Source organism: Hyperolius riggenbachi, chromosome 4 (genome assembly GCF_040937935.1).
Source record: "Hyperolius riggenbachi isolate aHypRig1 chromosome 4, aHypRig1.pri, whole genome shotgun sequence".
Taxonomy (NCBI): Eukaryota; Metazoa; Chordata; class Amphibia; order Anura; family Hyperoliidae; genus Hyperolius; species Hyperolius riggenbachi.
The window spans coordinates 267907977-267918092 of NC_090649.1; the positions used below are offsets into that span (position 1 = coordinate 267907977).

Consider the following 10116-nt stretch of genomic DNA (forward strand, 5'->3'; position numbering starts at 1 on the left):
GTTCTCTCATAGATAATATGTAATACTATGTATAATATGTATACCATGAACTGGTTATTCTTGTGACAAGGCATTCTCTCTACAGACATGAAGTTGACAACTTTCTAAAGGTGGCCGCTAACGATACAATTTGCTGAACGATTGTTTACGAATGATTATTCATATGAACGATCGGAAATTATTATTTGGGACCACTAATGGACAAAAATCGCCTAACCAATCCAATCAGATTGACAGGATCGATTTATTTCATTAATCTGATCGGATTGGTTAGAAGATTTATGTTCGTTAGTGGTCTCAAACCATCATTTCCAACCTATCCTACGAATAATCGTTCTACAAATTGTATCATTAGTGGCCACCTTTACATTAAAGGACAACTGAAGTGAGAAGAATATGGAACCTGCCATTTATTTCCTTTTAAACAATACCAGTTGCCTGGCAGCCCTGCTGATCTATTTGGCTGCAGTAGTGTTTAAATAACACCAGAAACAAGCAGGTAGCCAGTGTTGTCAGATCTGACAATAATGGAGTCAATTCCCAAAACTTCTCATAAATGACTTATTTTTCTCCTAATTAATAAAAATTGCCTTTCACCACATGTAAAAGCAAAATAATCACTCAAAGTAAGTTGTTTATGATTACTGTATTTTTTGGACTAGACGACTCCCTTTTTCTTCTCCAAAAGTCACTGCGTCTTAAAGTCCAAATGCAGGGAGTTCCTAACTTGAAACTTCCTGCCAACACAAACCTCCAACCCCATGCAGAGGTGGACACAAGGGGACAAACAGAGGACACAGGGAGACATAAAGGGGCATAGAGGAGGACACAAGCGGGGCACAAAGGGGTATAGAGAACACAAGGGGGACACAAAGGGGCATAGAGGAGGACACAAGGGGACAAAGAGGACACAGGGGGACATAAAGGGGGATAGAGGAGGACACAAGGGGGGCACAAAGGGGCATAGAGGAGGACACAAGAAGGACACAAAGGGGCATAGAGAGGAGGACACAAGGGGGACAGAGGACACAGGGGGACATAAAGGGGCATAGAGGAGGACACAAGGGGGACACAAAGGGGCATAGAGAGGAGGACACAAGGGGGACACAAAGGGGCATACAGGAGGACACAAGGAGGACAGTGGCGGAAACATGGGGGACACAGGAAGACACAAGGGGGACAGAGGACAACACAGGGAGACATGAGAGGTACAAGGGGGCATGAGGTACAAAGAGGCATAATCCACAAGATATGCCCCTTCACCATGGATGCACCAGGTTTAGTAAATATTTGTTCCCCTGATTTTTGTCCTCTAAACCTAGGTGCGTCTTATGGTCCAAAAAATACTGGTAACTTTATTTTAATATTACTTTTCTTACCTTAAATGGAATATGAAGTGAACATTTTTTTTATGATATAATGATTTGTATGATCAGTACAGCTAAGAAATAGAACATTAGTAGCACAGATATGAGTCTCCAGTACAGGAAGAGTTAAATGGACACCTAAAGAGGAAGCGTCGCGAGAACCTTACAATTTAAAATACATACAAATAAAAAGTACATTTCTTCCAGAGTAAAATTAGCCATATATGACTTTTCTCCTATGTTGCTGTCACTTACAGTAGGTAGTAGAAATCTGACATTACCGACAGGTTTTGGGTTCATCTCTTCATGGGGGATTCTCAGCATGGCCTTTATTCTTTATACAGACAGTCCCTGAAAAAGGATTTATACAAAGATGCTGGCCAGCCTCCCTGCTCGCTGTACATTTTTGTGGCAGTTGAAGTGCTTTTAAAAATAAAGAAAACCCTGAGCGCAGCGCTGTACCCTGATCGCAGCGCTGTACTTAGTAAAAAGACGGTGGTTTCGACGTCTAACAGTCAATCGTCGCAAGGAGACTGAACCGCCCCCCCGCGAGCAGGAGATGTGTGCGCAGCCTGTGCGCGATCTCCTGCAAATCCCAGCCCCAGGACTTGACGCCAATCGCCGTTAGGTGGTCCTGGGGCTGCCGCTGCGGCCACGCCCATTGGCGTGAGGCGTTCCCACAGTGGTTAAGGAAAAAAAAAATGATTTTGACTTACCTGGGGCTTCTTGCAGCTCCCTGGAGTCCTTCTGTGCTAACAAAGCCAGTCCAAGTCCCTCCGGCCAGCAGCGGCGACCCCCGTAAAAAGCTGGCCTGTCGCCACTAGCTGGTAGCTACTGCACATGCACGCACCCTGATCATGCTTCCGCAGTTGGGAGCGCTATGTGCATGTGCAGTAGCGAGATTCACATACTGCGCATGCGCAAAACGCTCCCAGCCCGCGGGAGCTTCATGAGGAGAGGCATGGCCGTCCAGCTTTGGCCGGAGGGACTTAGACCAGCGTTGTGGGCACAAAAAGACTCAAGGGGGCTGCAAGGTAAGTAATTTTTTTTTAATTAATTTAACTTAAGATTTCCTTTAACCGGCTCGGCCTATCTGGACAAGCTTTCTCGTCCAGATAGGCACTGCTGCTTTCCCTGCGTGGTGCGCCCCCCGATCAGTGAATGGGAATATAATTCCCATTCACCGATCTAACTTCCCCGCAGAAATACCGACGCTTTCTATCCAGAGAGCGCGGTATTTCTGCCCCCAGGAAACTTCTCCGCAGCATTTTAGTTCCTGGATGCGAGAACGTTCGCATCCAGGACTTTTTTCACTGTGGCCATCTTGTGGCCAAATAGTAAACTGAACCCACATACATTTTTCATAAAAAAAAAAAATATTATCTTACATTTAAAATTAGCAGTTTCCCTCCCACACCAAAAATTACCCACATTGTTTTATTAAAAAAATTGTTTTATTAAAAAAAATAAAAAATAAAATAAAATAAAAAAACAACAACATAAATAGTTACCCAAGGGTCTGAACTTTTTAAATATGCATGTCAAGAGAATATGTTATTATATTATTTACAATTCTAAGCTTATAAATAGTGATAGACGCAAATTGAAAAAATGCACCTTTATTTCTAAATGTAATATCGGCACCATAAATTGTGATAGGGACATCGTTTAAACGGTGTAATAACCGGGACAGATGGGCAAATAAAATACATGAGTTTTAATTACGGTAGCGTATATTAATTTCAAACTATAATGGCCAAAAAATGAAAAATAATGAATTTTTTTCATTTCTTTCTTAATCTTCCTGTTAAAATGGATTTAGAAAAAAATAAATCTTAGCAAAATGTACTACCCAAAGAAAGCGTAATTAGTGGCAGAAAAAACAAGATATAGATCAATTCATTGTGATAAGTAGCAATAAAGTTATAGGCGAATGAATGAGAGGTGAACGTTGCTCGGATGCATGATATTTTCGGCACTGCGGTGCTGAACCGGTTAAGAAACTTCACTTGTTATCTATTTAAAAGAGCTTCTCTGAGCTCTCCGACCCAACTTGGGTTCTCTACAGTGCTGTTTTCTGAAGCACTTACCTTAACCTGTCTCTCATTGTTTCTTGTTTGTTTAAAGTTTTACTGTCAGGAAGTTCAGAGGGTCATTAGCTTTGCTCTGTTTTATAATTTATAATACAAAGTATAATTTGTAAACTGCAAATATTAGAGAATGATTATTTATAAAAAAAAATAATAATAAATTAAAAAAGCTAAATAATGAAAATGAAAATGAGATTCTTTTCTTTGCTACTAATTTTTTTTTTATTTAATATGCATACTACACATACAATTCATTATATCATAAGTTTTTTTTTTGCTTCAGAGTCACTTCAATATTATTGCTTTTTGGGAGCTTAAAACTGTAACATATATAAGGTGAAAAAGCTTTGTGAATCATGCAGAATGTCAGAAACACCTGATCTGCATGCTTATTCAAGGTCTATGGTTGATAAAAGTATTCGAGGCAGAGGATCAGCAGGATAGCCAGACAACAGGAAATAAATATGGCAGCCTCTATATCCCTCTCACTTCAGTTGTCCTTTAACCACTTGCCGACCGCCCACTACCTATGGGCGTCGGCAAAGTGGCACTCCCAGGACCGCCTAACTCCGATCGGCGGCGGCACCTGGGGGACTGATCAGCGCGCATCCACCGGCATTAGGCTCCTCCCACCAACGACGTCAACCCGCCGGCCAATTAGCAGCACCGGCTAGTTGTTAACCCTCGATCTGCCGCTACAAAGTGTATAATACACTGTATACAAAGTGTATTATACAGGCTGCCTTCTACCCTGGTGGTCCCAGTGATCGAGGGACCACCAGGGTAGGAGGCAGCTGTGTATGTATGCACCCAAGCACACTGATCCTGCCCCCTGATCGCCCACAGCACCCCTCAGACCCTCCCCCCGATTACCCCCTCAGACCACTGTTTGCACCCAATCACCCCCTAATCACCCATAAATCACCCCCTGTCACTATATGTCAATGTTATATTTTAGATCAGGTCCTAAACTGCCCCCTAAGGGCTCCTGATCACCCCCCCCCCCCCCACACACACACACACACCCTCAGATCCTCCCCAGACCCCCCCCCCCTTCCTGTGTACTGTATACATCTATTCTCCCCTGTAATCACCCACTGATCACCTGTCAATCACCCATCAATCACCCCCTGTCACTGCCACCCATCAGATCAGATCCTAAACTGCCCCTTGCGGGCACCTGATCACCCGCCCACACCCTCAGGTCGCTCCAGACCCGCCCTCAGATCACCTCCCAAGTGCATTGTTTACATCTGTTCTCCCCTCTAATCACCCATCAATCCCCCCTGTCACCACCTAACACTGCTACCCATCAGATCAGACCCTAATCCGCACCTTGCGGGCACCCAATTACCCGCCCACACCCTTAGATCGCCCTCGGACCCCCCCCCCCCCCCCCTGATCACCTCGCCAGTGCATTGCTTGCATCTATTCTACCCTCTAATCAAACCCTGATCACCTGTCACCCCCTGTCACTGCTACCCATCAGATCAGACCCTAATCTGCCCCTTGCGGGCACCCAAACACCCGCCCACACCCTCAGATCGCCCTCAGACCTCCCCCCCCCCCCCCGATCACCTCCCCAGTGTATTATTTACATCTGTTCTCCCTTCTAATCACCCACTGATCACCCATCAATCACCCCATCACTACCTGTCACTGCTACCCATCAGATCAGACCCTAATCTGCCCAATTACCCACCCACACCCTCAGATCGCCCTCAGACCCCCCCCCCCCCCCCCGATCACCTCCCTAGTGCATTGCTTGCATCTATTCCCCCCTCTAATCACACCCTGAGACACCCATCAATCACCTCCTGTCACAAACCTGTCACCCCCTAGCACACCTACCCATCAGATCAGGCCCTAGTTTGCCCCATGTGGGTTCCCGATCACTTGGCCAAACCCTCAGATCCCCCTCAGACCATCCCCCCCCCCCTCAACACATGGTCTTCAACTATTCTCCCCTCTAGTCACCCCCCTGAGACACCCGTAAATTACCTCCTGTCACCACCTGTCACCTCCTAGCACTCCTATCCATCAGAGCAGGCCCTAATCTGCCCCCTGCGGGCTTCTGATCACCCGGCCAAACACCCCCCCCCCCCCCCCCCCCCCAGCGCCTGCAGTGACAGAATTTTATTTATATAGCGCCAACATCTTCCATAGCATTGTACATAGTACAAACAAATTATGGGGAACAAATATACATAAGAGATACAAGACACTGTACAGTCATGACATTGAATAGAATTGAAAATACAAATACATACATAGTTTATGTGTAGTTGGTACATGTGCAGATGTTAAAATTACAACAGTATGAGAAACACTAGGAGGAGGTCCCTGCCCTTGTGAGCGTACAATCTAGAGCCACACAATACGCAACCACCAATCCAAGAAGCTACCATGCCCAGCCTTTTTGGTGGAAACCACTCCAAGTTTCCGAACGTAACATTTTTTGGGGCCTTCTCCTTAACATGGGTCTAGTCAAAAAGAATGTATTGCGGTCTTATTGGTCTACGCACCCAATACATCACATGCCCATGTTCTCTGCTGCCTTGTCCAGGTCACGATTTGAGAACATCCTGCGCTTCCTGCACTTCAGTGCCAATACAACCTGTCATCTAAGAGGCCTCCCTGCTTATGACAGGTTCCACAAAATTCAGCCCCTCATAGACCACCTGTCATCAAAATTTGCAGATGCTTATACCCCTGAACAGTTATTTTGAGGCTTTTGGTTTCCAGACTACTTCTCACGGTTTTGGGCCCCTAAAATGCCAGGGCAGTATAGGAACACCACAAGTGACCCCATTTTAGAAAGAAAAAACCCCAAGGTATGCCGTTAGGTGTATGATGAGATCATAGAAGATTTAATTTTTTGTCACAAGTTAGTGAAAAATGACACTTTGTGAAAAAAAAACAATAAAAATCAATTTCCGCTAACTTGTGACAAAAAAAAAAAAAATCTAGGAAGACACCCCATTTTGGGAAGTAGACACCCCAAAGTATTCAGAGAGGGGCATGGTGAGTCTATGGCAGATTTCATTTTTTTTTTGTCACAAGTTAGCAGAAATGGAAACTTTTTATTATTTTTTTTTTTGTTGTCACAAAGTGTCATTTTCCGCTAACTTGTGACAAAAAAATAAAATCTTCTATGAACTCACCATGCCTCTTAGTGAATACTTTGGGATGTCTTCTTTCCAAAATGGGGTCATTTGGGGGGTATTTATACTATCCTGGAATTCTAGCACCTCATGAAACATGACAGGTGCTCAGAAAAGTCAGAGATGCTTCAAAATGGGAAAATTCACTTTTTGCACCATAGTTTGTAAACGCTATAACTTTTACCCAAACCAATAAATATACACTTATTGGATTTTTTTTTTTATCAAAGACATGTAGCACAATAAATTTGGACAAAATGTATATAGAAATTTCACTTTATTTGAAAAATGTCAGCACAGAAAGTTAAAAAAAAAATTAATTTTTGACAAAATTCATGTCTTTTTAATGAATATAATAAAAACTAAAAATCACAGCAGCAATCAAATAGCACCAAAAGAAAGCTGTATTAGTGACAAGAAAAGGAGGTAAAATTAATTTAGATAGTAGGTTGTATGACCAATAAACCGTTAAAGCTGCAGTGGTCTGAATGGAAAAAAAGTGTCTGGTCCTTGAGGGGTTTTAAGACTGTAGTCCTTAAGTGGTTAATCATGCACCTGGTCTTAATTAGTGATATGAATATAAGATAGGACTATATTTACCTCATATAACATTTCATAACACAGTGCACTGGCATGCCCAGTGCTGGTATGGAAGGTTTCAGCTTGCACAGCTGTGTACTCTGCATGGATTCAGTATATATAAAATTACAGGATAGTGAGGAAGCAGCATGTGATGACAAAGCTTTGCTTCTAAATTCAGACACATCATTCACTCAATATGGGACGCTGGGAAGAAGTACTTGCTGGGATATAGTATCATATAATATGATAGTGTACCCGATACATGGAGAATAGCCATAAAAGCAGCATGATTCACAAAACATTACTATTCACACAACATTAGTTTTTAGGAGGAACAGATAAAGTGGAACATTGTACCAAAGCAGGAGAGCATTGCCTCACCATCCACCTACTGCCACTGCTCTACAGTAAAATATCTTCCAATTCCAATTATGCTGGACAGAAATGACCAAAATATACTGTGATGGACTACACATTAAATATATTATTGGAGAAATAATAATTATTATTTACTATCAGGTATGCACTATGGGAGCATAACACAAACAAGACGATACAGAGCATGTAACACAGTACAAAATAGATGTATTAATAGCCAGGCACTGCTGTGTAGCTGCACATCTAGGGTTATAAGTCACCAGGGACTGGGGGATTTCCTGAGATAGCAAACCTAGCACAGGCTCTGGGGATCCCTGGTAGAATATCTGTCACTCCCAATACACAGCTAGAAATCTCATCTTCTCTTATGTCTTCCCTGATGCTTAAACAAGACATTCACGTCACCCGGCTCCCTGCTTCCCACTAGTTGTGGCAGCACATGTGTCTTCACCCTCTAGACTGATGAAGCCCACTTACCTGCGCTCAGGAGATGATACGATGCTGAACTGATCACTGTGATAGGAAGTTTATTGATGTGATGCCAGCATGTGTGACCGGAGCCCGCTGTCCCCTCCGCTGCGCTCTTACCTGGCTCTGCAGATGGGAAAAGTTTGTCAGTCGGGAGCTGATGTGTGGCCGGGAGATGTGACTAAAATAGGCAGAGAGAGAGGGAGGAAGGCTGCAGCCAGCACAGTGCACTCCCCTTCCTAGCAGCGCCTGCCCGCAGCTCTCTGCTACTGGAGACACGCTCTTCACACACTACACGGGGGAGGAGGAGGAGGGTGACGGACAGGGACAGCCCGCCGCTCTCTGATCTCTACTGGAGACACACACTACATGGGGAGGAGGAGGAGGAGGAAGGACAGCGGACTCGCTGGAGGGAGGGTGGTCGGATCAGCAGGAGGAGAGCCTCACACAAGTAGAGCATGGGATGGCAAGTGCCACATTTCTGCTGAATGGACACTTTCTCAAATCTGTAAAAGGTCACTGAATAGACCAGCACACAGTCAACAATCACCCCCCACTCCTTTAATTACAGTGACCAGATTTTTCTGGGGGGGAGGGGCGTGCCCATGACATTGTATGGGCGGAGCGTAACCGTAACTCCAAAGCAGCAAATATAGCCAACTATGACCATTAAATAATAAATGCAGCAACAGTTACCAAGACACCAGAAAATAAACGCAATGTGGGCAGCATTTTACTAGAAAATAAATGCAATGTGGGCAGCATTTCACAAGAAAATAAATACAATGTGGGCAGCATTTCACGAGAAAATAAATGCAATGTGGGCAACATTTCAGCAGAAAACAAACGCAATTTAGGCTACATTTCAGCAGAAAACAAACGCAATGTGGGCAACATTTCAGCAGAAAACAAACGCAATTAGGGCAACATTTCAGCAGAAAACAAAAGCAATGTGGGCAACATTTCAGTAGAAAACAAACGCAATTTGGGCAACATTTCAGCAGAAAACAAACGCAATTTGGGCAACATTTCAGCAGAAAACAAACGCAATTTGGGCAACATTTCAGCAGAAAATAAACGCAATGTGGGCAGCATTTCACCAGAAAATAAATGCAATGTGGGCAACATTTCAGCAAAAAAACAAATGCAATTTGGGCAACATTTCAGCAGAAAACAAACGCAATTTGGGCAACATTTCAGCAGAAAATAAACGCAATGTGGGCAGCATTTCACCAGAAAATAAATGCAATGTGGGCAACATTTCAGCAAAAAAACTAATGCAATTTGGGCAACATTTCAGCAGTTTGTCTACTTCCTGCTTTCATGGAAGGAGACAAATTGTTAACATCCTGGCCCATATGCAATTTAATTTTTCTCCTGAGTTTTCTCCTAGGTGATATTTTAAAACTTTTCAATAAAATGCCTTTTAAACCACCAACAAGTAAACAAATACACAAAATAATTTTGACAGTATTTTTTCACCAACTTTTTGCTACTTTTTCCATTGCAAAGTGCTAAAACGTTATTGTAAATCGAAGATGAAAAATTATCTTGTAGGAGAAAACTCAGGAGAAAAAGTGAATTACATATGGCCCCGTGTCTACCAATTAGCTCTCTGCCGTGGCAGAGGAGATTCCTGACCTGACACAGCTGAGGGATTAAATCATAACTTGTGCTTAGTCACAGATTATGGGGAATTAGACAGGCTAATCTCTCTAAATACATACAGGGTGCATTTCTTTGTTTTCCTTCTGTCCTGTGCAAGACTTCAGGTCCAATTTAAAGAAGTTGATTTCATGTCAGGTGTGTGGGACTCAGCCTCTACACCTTTTTCAGAGCGGTGATGTGGTGAAGCTGAAATGCACTACAGACTACACAGGAAAACCAGAACATACTCTAGGTCAGGCCTGGGCAAACTTTGCGCTGCCCAGTCCGCATTCCTAGCTTGCCTGGCCTCCTCCTCTTTTTGTTCCCCCTCCCTCCCTGCAGAGTCGCGAGCAGGCTGGTAAAATACTAAATGTCTCCACTTCCACACATCCTACACTCCCCAAATGTTCAGAGTAGGGA

The 10116-nt window shown here is 43.6% G+C and overlaps 1 protein-coding gene across 4 annotated transcripts in view; it reads right to left on the reverse strand.

Annotated features, from left to right (window-relative positions):
- POPDC3 (popeye domain containing 3) overlaps nt 1-8382 on the reverse strand; it is a 99755-nt gene extending 91373 nt beyond the window's left edge. For 2 of the 4 annotated variants that reach the window (XM_068231235.1, XM_068231237.1), the window contains exon 1: nt 8170-8382. The gene's annotated coding sequence lies outside the window, so the exon portion shown is untranslated. Of the gene's footprint in view, nt 1-8058 lie in introns of all 4 variants that reach the window. The other 2 variants (XM_068231233.1, XM_068231234.1) reach the window with 1 other exon arrangement.
- Nucleotides 8383-10116: the final 1734 nt, after the last annotated feature.